Genomic DNA, 23000 nt, shown 5'->3' on the forward strand with positions numbered 1-23000 from the left:
TAAACGGCTTACCTGTGCATTCCCTTTTCATATGACCAATTTTATTACATGCAAATAATCTACCTTTAAATTCATACCTTACTTCCTTAAATGATTTAGTCTACTCAAGTTGCTTAGGATCATTAGTTTGTTTAGGTTGATCAACTTGTTCAATCTCCTTAGATGAATTATCTGATTGATTTGGCTCAACTTTGTTCAGATCTTCTTTCTCTTGTGTAGGCTAATGAATTTCAAGATTAGGTTCCTTTTTAGCTTTAGTTTTCTTAGTTGACTTTTCTCCAATAAAGTATCCAAGACCAATCTTATCATAGGAAGGTCTCTGATATAATTTCTCATCAATATTCTCACTATTGGAATATAACTTCTCTAATAATTGCTTAGTCTAGATTAACTCTCCTTTCACAATAGTTTTGTACTTTTCAAGTTCTACATATTCTAACTTGGTGGATTCAAGTTTAGATGTAACTTTTGTAAGATGGGATCTTAAAACTGCATTCTCAGATTTTAGATCTTATTCGATTTGATCTAGAATTGTATGCTCTTGCTCAATTTGAAGGAAATTGCAGCACTACTTGTTTCTTAAAGAGTTTTTGGTATATAGTTATAATCAGGCCCTTGGTTTCTTAAATCCAAAAGATAAGAATAATCACAATCACATGAAGTGGGTCGAGTATTTGTAGGTCTATACCTTCACCATTAAACAAAAAAGGGTCAAAGTAATAAAGTGGTTTATGCTTTGAGTAGAAGAGCACTAACTATACAAGAGATATAGTTGAAGAACATTAGGATTGACAATTTCAAGGATTTGTGCAAGGAAGAAGAAGACTTTTTTGAACCATGTAAGGTATGTGAAGCTTTTGATGAGAAACATTTTCATAGTCTACATGTAGAATATACCTTGCATATTGGTTTAGTATTTTTGGGAGGACAATCATGTGTCTCTAAGGGATACATAAGAGAGAATTTGATACAAAAAAAGTATACTGGTATCTTAGGAGCATAATTTGGAATCAATTAAACCTTGGAGTTAGTATAGAGGCTCTACTATTGGCCTAAAATGCAAAGGAATATCAAAAAGTATGTGGAAGGTTGTATAATTTTCTATAAATTCAAGGGGACATCCACAAATGTAGGGATTTACTAGCCTATACCAGTTCCTAATAGATCTTTGGAGTGTGTTTGTATGGAATTTGTAGTTGGATTGCCAAAGACTAGAAATGACCATGATAGTATTTATGTTGTTGTGGACATATTTAGTAAAATGACCCATTTCATCCTGTGCAGGGTCAAAAATGATCCTTGGAAGATTTCCAATTTATTCTTCAAGGAGGTTATAAGGATTCATGCCTTACCACATACTATTGTTTCAAAAATGGGTCCCAAGTTTGTGGGACATTTTTGGAAAGCCCTATGGAAAAGCTATGGCACTAAATTTTCTTTCGAGTCTTCTTACCATCCTCAAATTAATGAATTAACTAAGGTGGTAGAAAAAACCCTTGGAAACCTCTTAAGGAGCTTGACCAAGGCACGTGGATAGACATAGGATACATTAGGCATAATTTTCCCATAATGACATAGTGAATAAGAGCACAAGTAGAAGTCCATTTGAAGTTGTATATGCGATACACCCAAAGGAAGTGATGGAATAAGAGACCTGAGAAGTATAGAGAAGAAAAGTAGACAGGCTGAAGATTTTGGACAATCAATAAATAGGGTTCATGGAAAAGCCAAACAAGCCCTAATAGATACCACCAAAAATATTGAGGACATGTTTGATATGAAGAAAAGGGACATGCAATACCAAGTTGGTAGTTTTGTGATAGTGCATTTGAACAAAGAAATATTACCTAAAGTAACTCACAACAAACTCCAAATGAGAAGGATTGGCCCATGCAAAATTTTGGTCAAGTATGGATCCAATGCATACAAAATTTATTTATGTAATGACATAACATTGTCCCCTATCTTCAATGTGGTAGATTTGATACCTTTCTTTAGTTCACATTGGTATATAGTTAGTGATGACTATAACTCAACTAATTAGAATTAAGACAAAGACAACATCACATAAAACATGTATTTATCTTATGGAAATGTGAATAGGGTGAAAACTATGGTGTGTAAGATGATGCTCACAAAATTTTCACTCTCCTAAAGTGTGTTTAGTCAAGAGATTATCTTTGTTAAAAAAATACAAAGATATTGTTAAGTGTCCTTTGGTCAAGGGATTTAGTAAAGATACGTGAAATGTTTTCTTGGTTAAGAGCATTTTGGTCAAAGGACTTTGAAACAAAAACTAATGTTTCACACTGTTAGGGGATTTAGTACAAATAACTTGTTAAAGTCCACCCTCAATAGGAATTTTTTGTAGTGGTTAGAGAAAAATAGAGAGATTAACCTAAATAAATTATCTACTGTACTTAGCTTGATATATATCATTTTGATGCTCCTTGGACCTATCTACAACTTTCTCTACTCTCTACAACTTAGACAAGATCGCTATTGACTCATCTCTACTAGCTACAACACACTCTATCTCTATGTTTCTTGGCACACTAGCTCTCATCAATATACTTCACTGTCACCCTTTTTCACTTATCTCTCCCTCTTCTCCTTCTCTTTGAGATTACACTTAGCTTAGCTCAGTGGTATTTTTCTTATCAATCTACAATCTAGTTGTTCTTTCAAAAATAAAAGTCTTTTATATGATCCTTATGCACTCTATTTTGAACCCTAATCCAAGAATTCAAAATTTGAACTCTCTAGCCTGCTAGCTTGTACTCCTATCACTTTTGTGCATCATTCTTGTCATGTGTACCTTGTAGAAATAGAAGTCATGGATATTCTATGACTTTGATAGCTTTCTCCTTTGGAAAGAATTTGAATTTGAATTTTTTCAACTTTCCTTAATGTGATAGTACCAAATCCATTAATTGGGATGTCAAGTGCAATCCACCTAGTTTATGATGTATCAATCATAGGTATCTTGCCTCTATACTTCATCCTACTAATATAGCTCAAACCTTTCTTCATGACATCAAGTCACACCACCATATCTACTTTCTCATAATATTTCTTTATATCCATACATACTTAGCATGATTTCATCTAAGTGTGAGTGTTCTCTTTACAACCAGTTCTTGGTGTGTCCTTCTTATTTCTTTGTTCACATCTTTGGACTAGAGTTATACTTGTGTGTTCATCCTACTTCACCAATATTAGCTTCATACCAATTAGTGTTTTGTCTTCTCTGCAACATTAATGACAACTAGATCATAATCGCTCCCTCTGGTATCTTCACTAGTATAGCTCCTTAGACCTTGAATAGTTATACCAATAATTCCCCCCTTTTGTATTAATTGCAAAACTTGATCATATTTCTTTGTTATTTAAATGATTTTGATAATTTTAAATGGACTACTTGATACTTATAAAATAATATCATGACTTTACCTTATTTTTCTTTTTATTCAACATCTCCCCTGAGGTGATGACTCATGTGACAAGTTCAACCACTTTCTTGTTTCTACTCACGTAGTTATTTGTTGTTTCTTTTTTACTTCATTGCCTTGTTCTTTCTCTTCCTCTCTTTCATGCTTTCTCACTATTCTTTCTTCTTCCTTTCTTGCTTATTTTCCTTTGACTGCTCCCCCTCTTATATGTCTTATTCTTTCTCTTCCCCTCTTCCTTGCTTGATAACGTTTCTTGCTTCTTCCTTTCTCATGTCATTTCCTTTTAATGGTCCCCCTTTGACAAATCTTCTCACTTCTACTTTTCCTTTCCCACTTGTTGATTCTTCCTTTCTTTCCTTCTTATCCATCATTTTTTTCATGCTTCTTCTCCCCCTTTGACAACAATGCCGAATGTGCACATTATGTCTTTTTGACTTCTCCCCCTATGGAGTAGCCCCACTTACTCATCAACCTATAGTATGATTAATCATTTATAGATTATGGACTGATGCCTCACACTTTTTCTCTATCATAATATTGTGAGGGTTAGTACCCCTAACTATCCTTCTTTGAGGGTCAGCAAAAATTTCTTTGGTTGGCACGTATCCCAACCTTACCTCTTTCTCTTTAAATTTATCTCTTAGGAAATGATATTTTATTGATTTTTTTTGGTCTTTGAGTGCATAATTGAGCTATTTGATATGTTTATTGAACTTGTGTTGTTGCAATTGATAAGAACTAGTTCCTCTACCTTCTCTCAAATTCCTTCAAGTAGTTGTTTAATCGAAAAAAACTAGGTGTATCTCACCACTCCTACTACATACTCTTCTTATATTGTTGATTGAGATAAGTATTTCATCTTCTTGTTGGCTTGTGCCAGTGATCTTCCTCCAAGAAAGAATGCAAAACTAAGCATGCTCTTTATGCATTTATGTTCCTCACCCAGTCACCATTAGTAAAGACACTTATCTCAAAGTTTTCTTTGTAAGGATACAATAGACCATATTCTTCTATACCCTTAAGGTACTGAAATGTCCTTTTCATAGCAACTAAGTGTTACTCCTTTAGGTTGGAAAGAAATCTATCCACTATCCCAACAACTTTTACAATGTCCAATCTACTATGCACTACATATTGAAGTTTACCTAATAGATCAGTAAAGAGTTTCATTCACTTCTAGGCTCTTTTCCTCCTTTGATAATTTACAACTAGTAACCATTGGTGCACACATCCATCTGAACTCCTCTAGACAAAATGCCTTGAAAATATCCCTTACATACTCTTTTTGTCCAATGAAGATTTCTCCCTTGAATTGGGAAACTTGTAATCCAATGAAGAACTTGATTTCTCCAATCATGGACATTTCAAATCTTCTCTTCATTTCTTATGTGAATTCAATGCCCATCTTGATATCTCCTCCAAAGATGATGTCATCCACAAATATCTTTGCAACCAACCAACAAACTCCTATCTCCTTCTTTAGGTAGGTTTTTTTTGTCACTAATTCTTACAAAACCCATTTTGATTAATTATGAGTTCAGTCTCTCATACCACACTCTTAATGCTTATTTCAGTCCATACAAGACTTTCTTCAATTTGTACACTTTGTTTTTGCCTTCTTCTATCTCAAACCATTTTGGTTGTTCAATGTATACTTCTTCTTCTAGTACTCCATTCAAGAACGTTGACTTCACATCCATCTAGTATACCTTCAATTTCTTATATGTCATAGAGGATAGAAGTATCATAACTCCTTTTGGTCTTGCTACTAGTGCAAAGGTTTCTCCATAGTCTATCCCTTCCTCTTGTGCATATCCTTTGTAGAAAAGTTTGACCTTATTCTTGATCACTTCTCTATCTCCATTCATTTTGTTTCTAAATATCCATTTTGTGCCTATGAAATTTTTATACTTTTTCTAGGCCATCAAGATCCATGTATCATTATTTTCAATCTCGTCAATCTCTTCTTCCATGGCCTTTCTCTAGTCTTCATCTCTTAAGGCTTCTCTTGTATCATTAGGTTTAGCATGTGAGAGAAGACAAATTGTCTCACACACCCTTCTTGTCATTACCCTTGTCTCTAATGATCTAATCAGGTGATTGATTCCTTCTCATGAATTTTTCTAATATTGGTTCTTATCTACTAGGTGCTTTAACTCCTTTCTCTTCAAGATGAGCTAAATTTGCCTCATTTGATACATTTTCTTGTATCGCTTCTATTGGAACCTCTATCACTAACTCAGTCAATGGAGTGTATAAAAACTATTTTTAATCTTTAGGCACTTTCTTTTTTTATTTTTTTTTCTTCTCAAAGGAATCAACTACCCTTACATAGGCAAATTCCACAATCTTTTTTGTCTAAGTGTTCAAACACCAATATGCCTTGCTCTTTGTAGACTACCCCAAAAAGATATCTTCATCAATTTTGGCTCTAACTTTCCTTGATATTCATCCCTCTTTATATAAAATTTTCCTCATAATACTTTGGAGCACAATTGGAAAACTTTCCAAACCCAAAAACTAACCAGGTTTGAAAAATAACTTCAAGAAAAATCAACCATTTTTCAGCAAAAACTCTGCAACTCAAAAAAATTGATTAAATTTTATTAGAAATGCATGTTTTGTAAAATTCAATGAGAAGATGCATCCAATGATTCAATAAATGAGAAACAAATAAACTTGCTACAAAGTGAGTATGAAATTGCATTCCTCTAAGGAAGGCACATTGCTAGAAGCAAACTAGTAAATAACTTATGTAAAACTAAATGTAAATACATCACTCCAATTACATCTTCCTCTTTTTGGTTCTAATAAAAACTAAGGGAGAGGTAGAACTAGAGAGTCTAATCTTATAAGTCTACATTGGCCATGATTACCTTCTTTCTCCGTATGGCCAACTCAGTTTGTGGTTTGTGGCTTGTCCTCAATCCTAGATATAGCAATGACTACTCATTTAACTCAATGTCATCCACTGTGAAATGATATCCGCACTTCTTCCATAGCCTACCTCTCCAAATCATTGATGTCATCCTCTTCAAAAACTTTTTTCCAAACCCATTGAAAATGTGCTTCAAACCCACCTCAAGTCCACTACAAATTGATTGAAATCAGTTTGCAAGTGTTTGAAAACTTTTCCCCTCTCAACAAAATACAAGTCAAAAATGAGAATTAAAGCTAATTTGGGTCATTTTTGCCTTTAATTAATGTTATAAAACTACAATCAAGTTTTTTAAAAAAACTCAAAAAGTACTCGACAAGTTCTTGCCAAAAATTCTACAAGTGTTTGGTGCCAGTAAAAATCATAAAAACTTACCAAGCCAGAAAGCTCAACTAATTTTTCAACTCAAAGAGTGCTTTTCCAATAGTCCATCTATGCTTTGGAGTAACTCATCAATGGTGAGTTCCTAAATCATAGATCATAGGATGTTTTTTTTGTGCCCTTCTTCACTTTGTACCTTATTCAAGGTGTACAAAGTTGTGCTCACAACTTCTCTCTAGTAGACTTGTGCAACATTATTTTGAATCATTAGTGTTTTCAGTCTATGATTGTTATGTTATTTCTTTCTACAATTAAATTTTGATGTGGTATCTTGGGAGCTGACATATGCCTCTTGATTACTTGTTCTTTGCAGTAGATTTCAAATCCTTGTGAGGTATACTCACCTCCTTGGTCTGATCTTACCCCATTAAATTCTTTATTGGTCTCCCTTTCTACCTTGGCTTTGTAGGATTTGAAAGTGAAAAAGGCTTATGAGTTTTTTTAAAGATAAATAGTCCATATCATTCTAGAAAAATCATCAATGAACAAAATAAAATACCCGTCACCAGCTACACTCTTCGTCCTCATAGGACCACACAATTCAAAGTGTATTAAACCTAATATTTTTAAGAAGGAAATGACTTACAAGAGAAACTAGAACTATCCAACTTACCAAGTTGATAGTCATTACACATGACATTGTTAGATTTATTGATTGGAAGCAAGATTCTTACACAATTTTTCCTTCCTACTTTGACAATACTCTTAAAATTTGCATTACATGACATCATATGCCTCATCCAACTACTATCATACTTAGCTACATAACAAAAATTTATAAAATTTTTGAGATAGAATAGATTACATGTTCTTTGTCTACCTATAGCAGGTAGCTTACTTGTATTGTTAATAATTATGCAAAAACTTTTGTTAAACTCAAACTTATAACCCTTGTTGATTAGTTGAGCTACACTAAAGAGCTTATATTTGAGACCTTATACTAAATAAAAATCTTCACAATTAGTGAATTAATTTATGGATATAGTGTGTTTACCTCCTACCATGCACTAACAATTGTCAAATTTTACCATTCCTTTGTCATACTCTTCCACTTTGTGGAACTTTCTCATGTCACTATTAATGTGGTGAGAGAAACCATTGTCTATGATCTAGTCTTTGTTATGTCTAGCGCTTGATATTAGGGCTCTTTCCACCATTTATTATGTTATAGAAATGAATGTATATCATCATTTTTGTCATTGTGATCTAAATTGGTTAACTCCTCATTAGTCTCATTTTCTTCAAAAATGTAGCAGTGCTTCTTCTCCTTGCCTTTGAAGCATGTCCATCTTTTATTCTTTTCTTTCTTGATAGGTTTAAGACATGTAAAAGTTATATGTTCTATCTTTTTATAGTTGAAAAATTTGAAAGGTAGTTTACCTTTATACTTTCCTTTACCTCTTGATAGCCTCATTGCAAATAGAGATTCCAACTCTTCTTGTTTGACTTATTCAGCTCTTAAGGTATCTTTGATATCTAAAAGTACCTTCCATCTCCTTTCCTTTTTGGGGTGCAATAGGTGCAACTAAAGCTTTGAATGCAATTTCACCCTTTAGTTGAATATTTTCATAGTTTCTCATCTCAAATGCCATCAACTTTCCTATCAAGGCATAGAGATACCTTGATCTCCTCTATTGATCTCAATTCCTGAATGGATGAGACCATTATGGAATACTTTTTTAGAAAGGTTCTCAATATCTTTCTCACTGCATTGTCTTATAGTAGTGTACCTCAAACAATTCTAATGGCTAGCATCACATCCTTCAACCTCTTTCCATATTATGTGATGTCTTCTCCTTCTACAATTCTCATTTCATCATACTTTCCTCTCAAACTGTCAACTTTATCCTTTTGGACATTCTTGTCTCCACCATTTATGATATTAATATTTTTCCATGTCTCATATGACATCTCCAATTCTTCCATATTAGCATATTAAATGTAAGATAGAGTTCTCACAAGAGAATCCATTGTAGTGTGAACCTCTTAATCCCTTACATGATCTTCACTAAGTGGTGTAGCATGTTCCCCATATTTGATCTCGATATGACAACTGTATGCACCTCCAAGAGTGTTCAAATGCAACCTCATCTTTCTACACCATACAGTGTAGTTTTCTTTTGAGAACTTTGTTGCTTATCTTTTTAGCATCTTGATCTTTTAATTTGAGTTGTTAGACTCATTTCTTCTAAGGACATAGGCACAAATACCAATTGTTGTTCACACATAGGCAAACATATTGAAAGGGGGAGGGGGATGAATTAGTATATTGTACATAATTTTAAATTCATTTACCTTTCTTCAATTCACACCAATTTGTAGTTAGCGATGACTATAAATCAACAAGTTAGGATGAATAAAATACAATTAAGACAAAGACAACATCAATAACACATGTATTTATCTAGTGGAAACTAGACTAGGGTGAAAACCACCGTATGTGAGGTGATACTAAAAAAAATTGCATTCTTCTTAAGTGTGCCTGGTGAAGAGCTTATCTCTATTAAAAGATTACAAAGACATTGTTAAGTGCCACCTGGTCAAGGGATTTAGTAAAGACATGTGAGAATATTTCCTAGTTAAGAGAATTCTAGTTAAAGGAATTTGACACACAAACTAATGTGGCATCATATTAGGGGATTTAGTACAAAGGACTTGTTAAAGTCCACCCTCAATGGGATTTTTTGTTGTAGTGGTTAGAGAAAAAAAGAAGAGTTTGATCTAAACAAAATAACTATTGTACTTAGCTTGATATAGATCACTATGATGTTCTTTGGGACTTATTTGCAACTTTCTCTACTCTCTCTTATCTCTGCAACTTAGATAAGATCTCTATGTGCTCGACTTTTCTGGCTGCAACACACTCCATCATGATGTTGCTTTGCACATTGGCTCTCATCAACACACTTCAACTTTACCCTATTCACTTATCTCCTTCTCTTTGAGATTACATTTATCTCACCTTGGTGGTATTTTCCTTGTCAATATTAAATCTAGTTGTTCTTTCAAAAATGAAAGTATTTTTTATGATCCTTCCGTATTTTGTTATAAACCCTAATCTGAGAATTCAAAATTTGAATTCTCCATCCTATGTATAGCTTGTATTCCTATCACATTTTTGTGTCATTCTTATTAGATGTACCTTCTGAGAATGAAAGTCACATATGATCTATTACTTGATATCTTTCTCCTTTGGAAAGAATTCAAAGTTGAATTATTTTATATGTCCTTGATGTGGCAGTACTCAATGCTTTGATTGGTATTTAAGGCATGATCCACCCAATTTGTGACATGGCAAACATATGTATCTTTTCTCTACACTTCATCCTACTGACATAGCTCAAACCTTTCTTCATAAAATTTGATCACATCACATTGTTTGCTTTCCCATCGCCTTTCTTCATATCCATACCTAATTAACATGATTTTATCTAAGTATGGTTGTTCTCTTCATTGCCACTATTTTTCTTGTCCTTTTTATTTCTTCATTCTCACTTGTAGGTTAGATTTATACTTGTGCTCATCACTCTTCATCAATCTTGGCTTCATATAGGTCCATTTTTTGTCTTCTCCTTGATAGTAATGACAACAAAGCCATAACTAGTCCTACTGGTACCTTCATTGGTCTAGTTCCTTAGACTTTTGACAATTATGCCAACAACATATTCTATATATGAATTATTATAATCACGATAATACATTGAGTAAGTATTATCAATAACTAATATGAATCAAGAAGATACATGTCTCTATGAGATACTTGCCTCTTCATATCATATACAACTTCATTGTAAGAGTAACTTGAAACACAAAGAAAAATATATAAGTGCTATTATAAGTTAAAACAAAAAACTTATCTATTTAAATTTAGCATGGTATCAAAGAAGGTACTATCTTGAGAGCCTTTTGAGATTCTAGTGGGATTTGATAGAATTATCTATTACAAGTGTTTCTCTTAACTATGTATTATTTAGTTAAAGATCACTTGCATTCTTCCAATGACTCTTTCAGTGCTTCTACCATGCAATATTGATAGGGAGAGTCTAGGATCTAAATTTCCTTTTGTCTTTCTTGGTAAGGTCTTCACTTTCATCAACCTTATATTTGGACACTTATATTGCATCTATGAAATTTAGGGTGAAACCTACCCCTTAGACACAATTTTAGAAACTCTCAATCAATTCAAGTAGATTTACTTTTCTTTCTAGGTGTATTTTCCCATGCATCCCTAAAACTTACTAAAGGTATTCATGATTCCACCCAAGAGTGGATTGACTTGTAGCATGTCTATTTATAATTGTTTCAACTTAATTTGATAGATTATTGAACTCAAAGCTCACTAATTGAAAAGATTGACAAAATAAAACTACTTGGACAGAGCCCCAATTAAGTCTCTTTTTTTTTTGGATCTTTTCTCCCAAAATTTCCAAAAGACCTTCCAAACCAATTAGAAATCAAGATAACCCCAAAAGATTTTGTGGGTTTTAGGGTTCCAACTATCGTACAATATCCTAGTTCATTTTTTGGGCCTAAATGGCTTGTAAATGACAAAGACTAGGGTATTCTTATAAATAGGTGGTAAGATGACTTAAAGAGATTACTTCCTTCACTCCCACAAAATCTTCTAATATAATACAAAATAATTACACCATTCCATTATCTATTTCAATCCACTCGTACTTCTTAATCATATTATTATGCCTTCAACATAGTTGGGCTTAATATATTTCAATCCTTCAACCATTGATCATGTAGTTTTATATATGCCTCCTAGACCTAATTCAACCAATTATAGGTGTTGGTAGTTATTTTTTGATTGAGTTTCACAAAGTTGCTAAATGTTGCATAAGAAACAATTGCAAAGTTCCAAAGTTGCAATGAAAATTTAGCACAAACTTGTATACCTACTTTCATTTTGGTGCAAAATGGTGCCATTTGCCTCACAAAGCATTCTCAAACTCTAACCATGACCTTACACCCCATATTACACTAATTTGTAACTATGACCAAATTACATCAAAACTAATAAAAATAACCTAGTGGACTATCAACCACCCTTATTACATGCATGGACCCATATAAGGGACTTCAAGCGAAACTTTTGAGGATTTTAGTGTCAAAACCTTAGGTGCTATTGCACCATTCTCCCCATCTAAAAAGAGTTCAAGTCAAAAGAGGTGACAAAAGTGTCATATCAAATTCCACCTTCTTAAACCCATGAATACTCTACATTTGGTAAGCCCTTCCATTTAATTAGGCACTCCATATATGTTTGCATAATGCTCATATTTTTAACTCTAAACCCTGAGATCTTCTCATCCTATGGCTAGCCTTTATAAGGTATCAAATCTGCCACATTGAAGATAGGGGACAATGTTATGTCATTACATAAATCAATTTTGTATGCATTGGACCTATACTTGTCTAGAATTTTGCATGGGCCAATCCTTCTCATTTTGAGTTTGTTGTGAGTTACTTTAGGTAATATTTCTTTGTTCAAATGCACCATCACAAAACCACCAAATTGGTATTGAATGTCCCTTTTCTTCATATCAAACATGTTCTCAATATTTTTGGTGGTATTTATTAGGGCTCATTTGGCTTGTTCATGAACCCCCTACATTGATTGTCCAAAATATTTAGCCTATCTACTTTTATTCTCTGTACTTGTGAGGTCTCTTAATCTATCACTTCCTTGGGGTGTATCACATGTACAATGTCAAGTGGACTTCTACTTGTGCTCTTTTTCACTATGTCATTGTATGAAAATTATGCCTAATGTGTAGCTTGATCCTATGTCTGTCCATGTGCCTTCGTCAAGCTCCTTAAGAGGTTTCCAAGGGTTTTTTGACCACCTTAGTCAATTCATCAATTTGAGGATGGTACAAAGACCCAAAAGAAAAGTTAGTGCCTGATCTTTTCCATAGGTTTTTTCAAAAGTGTCCCACAAACTTGGGACCCCTATCTGAAACAATAGTATGTGGTAAGGCATGAATCCTTATGACCTCCTTGAAGAAAAAATTGGCAATCTTCCAAGAATCATTTATGACCATGCATGAGATGAATGTGGTAATTTTTCTAAATATGTCCATAGCAACATAAATACTATCATCGCCATTTCTAGTCTTTGGCAATCCAACTACAAAATCCATATAGATACATTCCCAAGATCTATTAGGAATTAGTAGAGGCTAGTAAATCCCTACATTTGTGGATGTCCCCTTGGATTTATGGAAAACTATACAACCTTCCACATACTTTCTGATATTCCTTTGCAATAGTATAGCCTCTACACTAAATCCAAGGTTTGATTGATTCCAATGTGCCCTTCTAAGCTATTGTTGTACTTTTCTTGTATCAAATTCTCTCTCATGGACCCCTTAGAGACACATTATTGTCAAACTAAAAATACTAACCATTATGCAAGGTATATTCTCAATGTACACTATGAAAATGTTTCTCAAAAGCTTCACATACCTTATATGGTTTAGAAATGTCCTCATCTTCCTTGTAAAAATCCTTGAAATTGTCAATCCTAATGTTCTTTATTCATATCTCTTGGATAGTTAGTATGGTTCTACTCAAACCATAAACCACTTTATTTCTTTGACCCATTTTGTGGTTAATGGTGAAGCTATAGACCTACATATAGTCCACCCACTTCATGTGACTGTAATTAAGCTTATCTTTTGGATTTAAGAAACCAAGGGCCTAATTATAAGTATATACCAAAAACTCCTTAGGCAACAAGTGGTGCATCAATTTCCTTAAGGCTTGAGCAAGAGAATACAATTATAGATCACATGAAGGGCATCTCATATTAGCTCCATTTATATTTTTAGTGTAGAAGGCTACTAGTCTGCCTACTTGGCTCGAGACTTCTCCTACTATAAAATTTCTTACATCTCATTCAATGGTCAACAACTTGTCAACACTTGGCAATACTAAGATTGGTTAAGTAGACACCTTATGCTTCAAGGTTTCAAACCCCTTAACATTTTCCTCTATCCATTGAAACTTAGTCTTCACACCAACTTTAATTGTGTCTAATATGGGTGAGTGGATCTCACTAAAGTTTCTTATGAATTTCCTATAAAATTGAGCCAATCCATGGAAACTCTTGACTTCACTAGCAGATTTAGGAGGGGGGTTTAGCATTTCCTCCACCTAAGAGGGATCCATCTTTAAGTTACCTTTTTAGACCACATAACCAAGGTACACCAACTCCTACTTCATAAACTTGTACTTATCCAAACTTATGGTTAGCTTTTCCTCATGCAATTTATGAGTGCCTAAGATGATCTTCCTTAGTTTTACTGAAAAACAATATGTTTTAAATGTGTAACCACAAATTTACTTATCCAGTCCTTCAAGACCTCATTCATAAGTGATAAGCCTCATAAATGTGATAGGGGAATTTTTCAACCCAAATGGCATAACTAACCACTCATCCAATCTCTTTGTGGTTTTGAATGTTATCTTCCACTAATCTCGCTCCTTGATTTTGATATGGTAGTAGCCACTTTTAGGTCTATTTTAGTGTAATATTGTGCACCCTCTAAAAAATCCATAAGGTATTCAATTCTAAGCATTGGAAACCTATACCTAATAGTGATCCTATTTATTTCTCTTGAATTAGTACACAGTCGCCAATTTCCCCAATTCTTAGGTGTCAAAACCATAAGTATTGCACAAGGGCTAATGATTTTCCTTATCAAACCACTATCTAGAAGTTCTTGCACTTATCTAGCCACTATCTCATTTTGTAGAGGTTTCATCTTACAAGTTACTTTATATGGCAAGGAAGTGCCTTGTATAAAGTCTATCTAATAGCTAATTTCTCTCTATGGTGACAATGTAGTAGGTGTACCGTCACTCACTATATCCTTGAATTTGTCTAGCATGGTTTCTACCTTTGTAAGAACTTATGTCTTCTTATCATTCTTTTCCTCCACATGCTTTAGAACAAAGGAAAATCATATCATCGCCCTCTTTCAAAGTGTTCAAGAAATCTTTCTCCCCAATTAATAATAAACTAGGACCAATAAGTTTGGGTTCCTCCTCATCTTCTATAGGTTGAATCTTATAAGTGACACCATCCTTTTGAAATGAATAAGAATTTTTCTCACCATCATGGATTTCTTTTCTATCATATTTCCATGGCTTGTCTAACAATAGGTGGCATGCATCCATTGGTAATACATTACAAATTATCTTATCCTTGTACCCACCTATCACCAAAACATGTTGACCTTTATTCAACCAAGTAACCATTTATGGATTGCTATGTGGAATCCTAATTAGTTTCAATTTTTTGACTACTTCAAAAATAATATTATTAGTTGAGCCAGGATCTATTATCATTTTACATACCTTGCTTGCTATTTTGCAGTTGATCCTAAATAAGGACCTCCTCTAGTTAGTTTCCTCCTTGAAATATCTTTAAGAAATATCCTCCTTAGCATGAGGTTTTCTCCAACCACTAAGTCTAAATGCACTTCAAGTAAACACTAGAAACATCCTCTTGAATGTAACTCATTCTCTTATCCCCTCCTTGGGATGAGAAATCCTTCTCAGGGAATATAAAGTTGGGATGTCCAATTTGGTTTCAATTGTATCATTTCATAGTGGAGAAGTAGGATCCTCTCCCTGATCCTCCCGACCTTACTGTATTGCTATTAGATCCTCTCCCTTTGTATCTTCCTCTACTACTAGAGTCTCTATTTTGATCCTATGGTTTAGATTCCACTTGGGATATATGGAATGCACTTCTCCCTCCATATCCACCTTTATGACCTCTTCTTTATTTGTCTCTACCTCTATGGCCTTGCTCCTATCTCTTCTTTCGGTTCTCTTCCACCTTAAGTGGTAGTTGGTAACACATTTTCATTGTGGTAGGCCTTAAGAGTCGGATCTCCTCTTGAATATGCCACTTCAACGCATTCAAATATTTGGCTACTCTAATACTTTCATCTTCTACCACACTAGAGCTCAAAAAAATCTTTTGGAACTCCTCTATATAGGTACTTACATCAAGGTCTCTTTGTTTCAAATTTTGTTTATTTTTGTGCAGTTGGATCTCATAATCCTCTTGTTTTTAATTTCCTTTAACCTTGGCTACCATGCCCTTCCATGTGGAAATTGGGTTCTTTCCCTCCTCTCTTTTTTCTTGAACAAATTCCCACTGAGTTAGGGAAGCTCCCCTTAACCTGGATTTAGCTACCTTCAGCTTTGGACTTCATTAATGCCTTCACATTCAAAATGATTTACTAGCCCTTCAATCCATTTGATCGCGAAGTTCAGTTCTATCTGTTCACTAAAGAAGCACATCCCTTCCAATGATTTGTCACCCATGGCTTTAAGAGCTTCAAGAAATGGCTCCTCGCATAAAATAGGGTGTGATTCAAGGAAATCCTCCTCCTCTATGACTTCCTTTCCTTTTTCCTCCTTTTTAGTAAACTTCACACTCACCTATTAAATCTTTCTCTCTACCTCACCAATCTTTCTCTAAAGCAAGTCTAACTATCTTTAAGAATCCCATTCTCCTCTTCTTTATCTTGCACCTTCTTGGCCAATTCTATTGGTTTCACTAATAGACTCTACAGCTGACATGAAACTTTATTCTTGCCCAAATCTTTAGGCTCTAGTACCACTTTAATAAAGAGAGTCTAGGACCCAAAGTTCTTTTTTTTCTTTTTTGACTAGGCCTTCACTCTCATCAACCTTGTGTTTGGACTATGATCTTGTATCTACAAGATATATGATGAGACTTGCCCTTAGATACAATCCTAGAAACTCCCAATCAATTCAAGTAGTTTCACATTGCTTTCCAGGCCTCATTTTCCATGCATACGTAAAAATTTCTCAATGAAATTTGTGGTTCCAATCAAGAGTGGATTGACTTGTAACATGTATATTTACACTTGTTTCAACTTATTTTGATAGGTTCTCGGACCTAAATCTCGTTGATTGCAAAGATTGACAAAAGGAAACTAGTAGGACAAAGCCCCAATTAAGTCTTATTTCTAGATTTTGGATATTTTCACCCTAACTTTTAACTTCCAAAACCAATCAATATTCAAGATTCCCTAAAATATTTTTGGTTTTTAAGGTTCCAATTGCCCTACAATTTCCTAGTTCATTTTTGGGCCTAAATGGATTGTAGATGACAAAGAGTGGGATGTTCTTGCAAATAGGTGGTAAGATGACTTCAAGGGATTACTTATTTCACTCCTACAACTTCCTCTAATTTAATACAACACAAATCCATAATTCCATTATCTATTTCAATCCACTCTTTTTTCTTATTCACACTATTATGCCTTCAACCTAGTTAGGCTCACTAGCAACTCGCCTAGGGCTTAATGGTAAAATTCACCATTGTGAGTTTTCCACAAACTACCAATTGGAAAAGAAAGATGATTTACCCTACTATAATTTCCCCAAAGGCCATTAATTTCCCATGGTGGAATCTAGAGTTAGGGCCTCATTTTGAAACCAACCCCTCATTCATGCAGTGATAGGGTACTTTCAAAGAAAATTTTATACAACACTCCAAACTGTGCACAAATACAAACAATGTACAAAATGAAATAAGTAATCTAACTCTATCTAAATGCAACAAAAATAATTAACCACTATTCTTATGTACAACAATTGCACGAGTTGTAAGGTAATCATTGTGTAAGAAATTGCAAAAAACTATCACTTGCTTGTATTGCCAAAATGTGCTTAATGTCTTCCAACCCTTCAATCGTCAATCACGAGGCCTTGCATATGCCTCATAGACTTGATTCCATCAATTACAAGTGTTGGTAACTATTTTTTTTTTTTAAATTCATAAAGTTGCAAAATGTGCCATAAGCAATAATTGCAAAGTTGCAATAAAAATTTTGCAAGTTGCAAACCTACTTTCTTTTTGGTGCATAATGGTGCCATTTGGCTCCCTAAGCATTATCAGCTCACACAATGACCTTACACCCCTGTTACATCAATTTGAAAATTTGACCCCTTACATGTGACAACTTTGACAATTTTGGTATACTCAGTGTACATTAGAAATGTGTCACACTCTAAACCATTCTATCCAAATGATTCCATGAGTTGGAATGCTTGGATGCCGACTTAGAGCTCCCTATCCACGGAGTGCAAGAGAGTGTATTTCAAGTTCAAGGGCTCTCAGCTGAGCCTTAGAAATGTGCTTCTTGCTAGTAAACCATGCAATGAGAGGTTCTTTGAGACAAGAGAAAGAGTGAAAATATCTTCACGGAATCCCTCAAGTATGCAATGCAAGATGGAAGACTAAACTAGAATGGAAATGCAAGATGTAGCTATGCTAGAATATGAATGAGTGTTACAATATCATTATTTAAACTATGTGAGATAGATCATTATAATAAAATAACTAAAATAGCATGTAAGTATGAATCTAAACTAGTGTGCAATGGTAATGAGAGAATGAGACAAGAAATGAGAAGTTCTCCACAAAGCTCCAAAGAAACCTGTTAGAAAACCTACAGCATAACAATATTCAAAAGATGGATCGGTCCTTTGAGGGGGAAAGCTCTCTCCCTTTTAAATTCATACGGACGGTAGAGATCAAGATGAAGATGGTGGATGATCAACGGTGGAATTCGAAAATAGGTGTGATCCATGTGCACACACAATTCAACCAATAGAATATAAGTTGACTTGTCATATACGACAAAAGTCTCACAAGCCTTTTCTTTTAATTGTAAAATAGAAAAAGGACTTTATGTGTGCATTTTAAGTGGGTTAGAAGAATGGGGTGTTTTATTTAATTAAAGAGGACATGTTCTTTTTATCAAATAATGAACTTAGGATAGCATAGTCAAACTATAGGTTATAATCAAATAAATTGATTATTAGCAAGTTGGTCTAGATAAATGATTAAATTAATTTAGCCAAAATGTTGAGAAGGGGGCTAATAGTCTAGATGACTATTTTTAGGTGATTACATTTGTCCCTCTTTGACTAATGCGTGATCGATCTGGGAACACATTATGTCAAAGAAAATTGAAGCCAAGTAGGCAATGGTAGATATAGATGTCTAATTCTGAAGAGTGAAATGCAGAAATAGATAGCAAGTCCTGAATGCACAACCTAATAGCGGTAGTACTGAACACTAGGAAGATGATGTTAGGATCCAAAAATAATTCTAACACCTAGCAAAGTGAATAGATTGAGAGCAAGTGATAAGGTCAAACAAATGCTCCTAAGAAATAGATAGCTGTAACAATCAGCAATAGAGCATTTCTGCCCCCTCGGGATCAAAAATGAAATGAGGTAAGGGGATGTAGAAATTGGCTAGACATGAGAAAATTAGAATATAGAAATTTCCAAGATGACAGATAGATTATTAGAACCCAAGAATGACTATAAGAAACTGATAAAATGCCCCAGTTTGACTAGAGTTGACCTTGAAGGATATAGTATAAAAATTAGGTCAAAATGAGTAGAAAGGTGTTTTTAGACATGAAACGGTGAATTTAAGTAGATATGAAGTATGGAAATGATGAAGACATGAAAAAATGAAGATGCCCCAGTGATGATTCAAAGATTAGACCTCAAAAGGTCAGCTAACTGCTCAGAAGAAAGTAGAATTTTAAAATGCAATTTTGACCATCAAGATGAACTCAAATTTTGATTTTGATCCTGAAAATGGATCCAGGATGTCGAAATTAGCTAGGGGTGCAATTTTTGCGCAATTCTGAGGAGTTTGAAAATTAGGTCAAAAATGAGGTTGGAGGCTATAGAAGGGGTCCAAGTGTCATTTTCACTATTCATTTATCTTTTTGTGATTTGAGAGATTTTTTGTGGTCCACATAGCATCATGGCTCAGGCGAACATTCCTCTTCATCAACACCATTTTGAGTGCAGTCGGTTACACAATCGGCCAGAGAGATATGGGGCGCCAATAAGTAATTACCTTTTTGTCACTTTTTTGAGCTTTTTCACACGTTTTAAGTGTTTTTTGAAAAAAGGTTGCGCAATACTTTTAAAGTATCGCATGGGCATTGAAAAAATGTCTTGCAACACTTTTTTTCAAAAAATGTATTGCACCTCTTAGTAAAATGTGTCACTGCAGCTATACCCAAATGTCGCACGAAATGGTGCGAAATATCGCATGATAGAATTATGTCACGCAGTTTTAGAAAAAGTGTCACGTGACACTGTTGCAAAAAATTGTGTCACACGTTTTATAAAAAAGTGTCGCACGGTTGGTTTTGTTGCTTTTCTTAATGCTTTTTTTTCGTCATGTGGCTGTCGCATGCTTTATAAAAATGTGTCGCACAGTTTGTTACTAAGAGTTGCATCTTTTAACTGGACAGGAGGTATTCCTAGCATTACAGATCAGAGCTCCCAGGGTGGTGGGCTTGCACATTTTGCAACATTTGAGCAATGAGGAGCAGACTGCGCTAGTGGTTATGGGCTTGTGGTGGGTTGTATGGATGCCCCGTATTCGAGAAAACCATGGTTTGCTTTCTGCGCTGGCAGAGAGGTGGCATAGTGAGCATAACACCTTTCATTTATCGATCGGCGAAGCGTCTATTACCTTGGAGGACGTATATCGCATTTTGTGAGTGCCATGCTATGGTAAGCCGGTAAGTTACTTGATTAGTAGTTTGTTGATTTAGCAATTTTGATGTTGGATGCCAGGTGTACTGATGTTAAGTTTGATGATGGCACATGTGTATTATGATTCAACCCCAACAGAGGGGTGAGCGTGAGTGCAGGAGCTTTTCCACGATGTGACCATTTTGGTCTATTGCCTGAGTTAGGAGAGATTGATGACTGAGTACGGATATGATTATCCTTTTCCTAGCTTGTTATGTTCTTTGGTAGCTTAGGCCCTGGTGACAGACCGAGGCCAGAAGGGCTTTCCACTAGGATGGGGTTGACTAGTGTATGATTTGATCTCCTAACCACATAGGATGGCATGGGGGCCTACCATATTGGTAGAGATGTACCACAAGCGCCATGAGATAGTATACCATGAGGGTGGGTCATGGGCATGCGGAGTAGTGTTAGCACAGATCTGGGCTTGGGAGCACATCGCTGTGATCCAACAGTGGGTGCATCCACGAGAGCGCAACCAACCTTATATTTTTTGTTATAGAGGTTTTATCCCACAGAGACATAGTGAGATGTGACCTATTATTGGTGGGTACTTGATGAGCTAACGGTGTTCACATGGCGGCCGTACCAAGAGTGTCATTGGTGGTCAGATTCATGGGAGCTAGACTACATGCAGTATAGCAGACCACTGGTGGGTCGGAGCACAGACATTGTGGAGTGGTTTGTGATCAGTTGCGTATGGCGGCAGTTTGCAGAGCGACAGGTGGTATCAGTGGAGACCACTACCTATGCTCGGATGTGCATAGATGAGGGATTAGGGTGGCTACCGATGTTAGACTATCAGAAAATAGTGCGAGATACAACGGCGCTAGTAGCGACTCCCTGGGATTATCACCCAGATGTGGCAGATGCAAGGGCAGATCCAGGGTATCTTTATGAGATGCAGAGACACCCATTCCCTCGGTTCACAGATCCAGATGTCCCACCTGCAAGAGTGGGAGGCAAAGGTGGCAGGGGAGGAGGAGGCAGAGGGAGAGGGAGGGGGAGAGGTGGCAAGAAGATGGAGGGGGAGAGCTCCCGAGCAAGGCAGAGGAGAACGCGAGCATAGATGATGCAGGAGGCAGAGGAGTCATCAAAGTTTGATGATGATGGTGGTGGGGAGGAGGAGGTGCCCCTAAGGAGACGACGAGCAGTGAGGGTTGAGGCACCTGCAGAGCGGCCAATAGGAGGAGAGGATCAGGGTGCGAGGATCTGTGCCTTGGAGGCAGAGCTGTAGGTAGCTTGGGTGACCATCACAGTATAGGATCAGCAGCTGATGGATGAGCGGGTACAAGCAAATGAACTGCGTCGAGAGCGAGATACTGTGAGGCGAGAGGCAGCACATCATGGTGCATGAGCTGCATACTATTATGCCACCTATAGGAGTGTGCTACCACCAGGACAGGGTCTTCCTAACTATTCAAAGTGAGCTGGTAGATTAGAGGGTGCAATGTAGGCACCAGATAGGAGATAGGCTCCTCCACCAAGGCTAGCACCAGCCGCAGAGGATGGTAGTCAGACATGACATCGAGCGATAGCTATGTTTTGATTGTACCCCATGTATTTTTGAGACATATATCCAGATTTTGGATCCCATATTTGTATATGTACCATGACACATTTGATATATATATGAGATACTAGATTTATCGATATTCTTGTGTACTTGTCTCAAAATGTATGTTTCAACTTTCATGTGGTGTTTCAGTTTTTGTTTTCAGCTCATGTATGTGTATATGCTCATGTGTATTGATTTTGATCTCTCATATGGATGGTAAAGACTTAAATGTTTTTGTGAAAATATGTGACACTTGGATAGATCGTATGTGATGTTTTTGGATTAACCCCTTGTGATGACAAGATAGCAAAGAAATGTAGCAAAAGATTAAGGAGGTGAAAAGATATGAAGAAGTGAAAGATGAAAGCAGCTAGCTGATATGTCCACAAAGAAAAAAAAGATGAAGAGAGAGCTCTTCCCACGTGTAGGAATGCGCTACTAGATTATAAATGACATGAACCTAAAATGCAAGCTAGTATGCAAAGTGGTTTACCAACAAGAAACTCATAGCATTTAGACTCTTAATTTCATCACTGAGCATTTATTAGGGACATCATGAGATCATACAATCATCACTAGTATAACTATGAGGATACAAATATGATCGATATCAAATAGGGATGTGGAAATCCAATCTAAGCATCAGAGAAATGTAAGTCAAGATAACTATGCGATTTAGATTCTCTAAGTTTAATTTAGCAAGATTACATCTGTATCAAGGCATAAGTGCCAGGATAAACCCCAAGTGCAGTCTTGCAAAATAGTCAAGGATGATACATTTGTAAGTCAAAATGTTGAATAGGTCAAGCATAAATGCTTACAACACTATAGACAAACAAAGTATTCCCACAAGCCGAAATCAAGAAAATATGTCCCATGCCCCCAGTCTTCTAGTCAATGACATCCTCGAAAGACTATTAGGGAGGGAACACATGGCAAAGAAATTGTCGTAGACAGCACACAAAGTAGACAAAGATTAGCATAGCTCAGTCATTTAAGTGTTAAAGTGTGTGTGTGTGTAAGTTACTTGGCC

The sequence above is a fragment of the Cupressus sempervirens genome, chromosome 4 (genome assembly GCF_028749045.1).
Source record: "Cupressus sempervirens isolate cs-2001-9-10 chromosome 4, ASM2874904v1, whole genome shotgun sequence".
In the NCBI taxonomy this organism is placed as follows: Eukaryota; Viridiplantae; Streptophyta; class Pinopsida; order Cupressales; family Cupressaceae; genus Cupressus; species Cupressus sempervirens.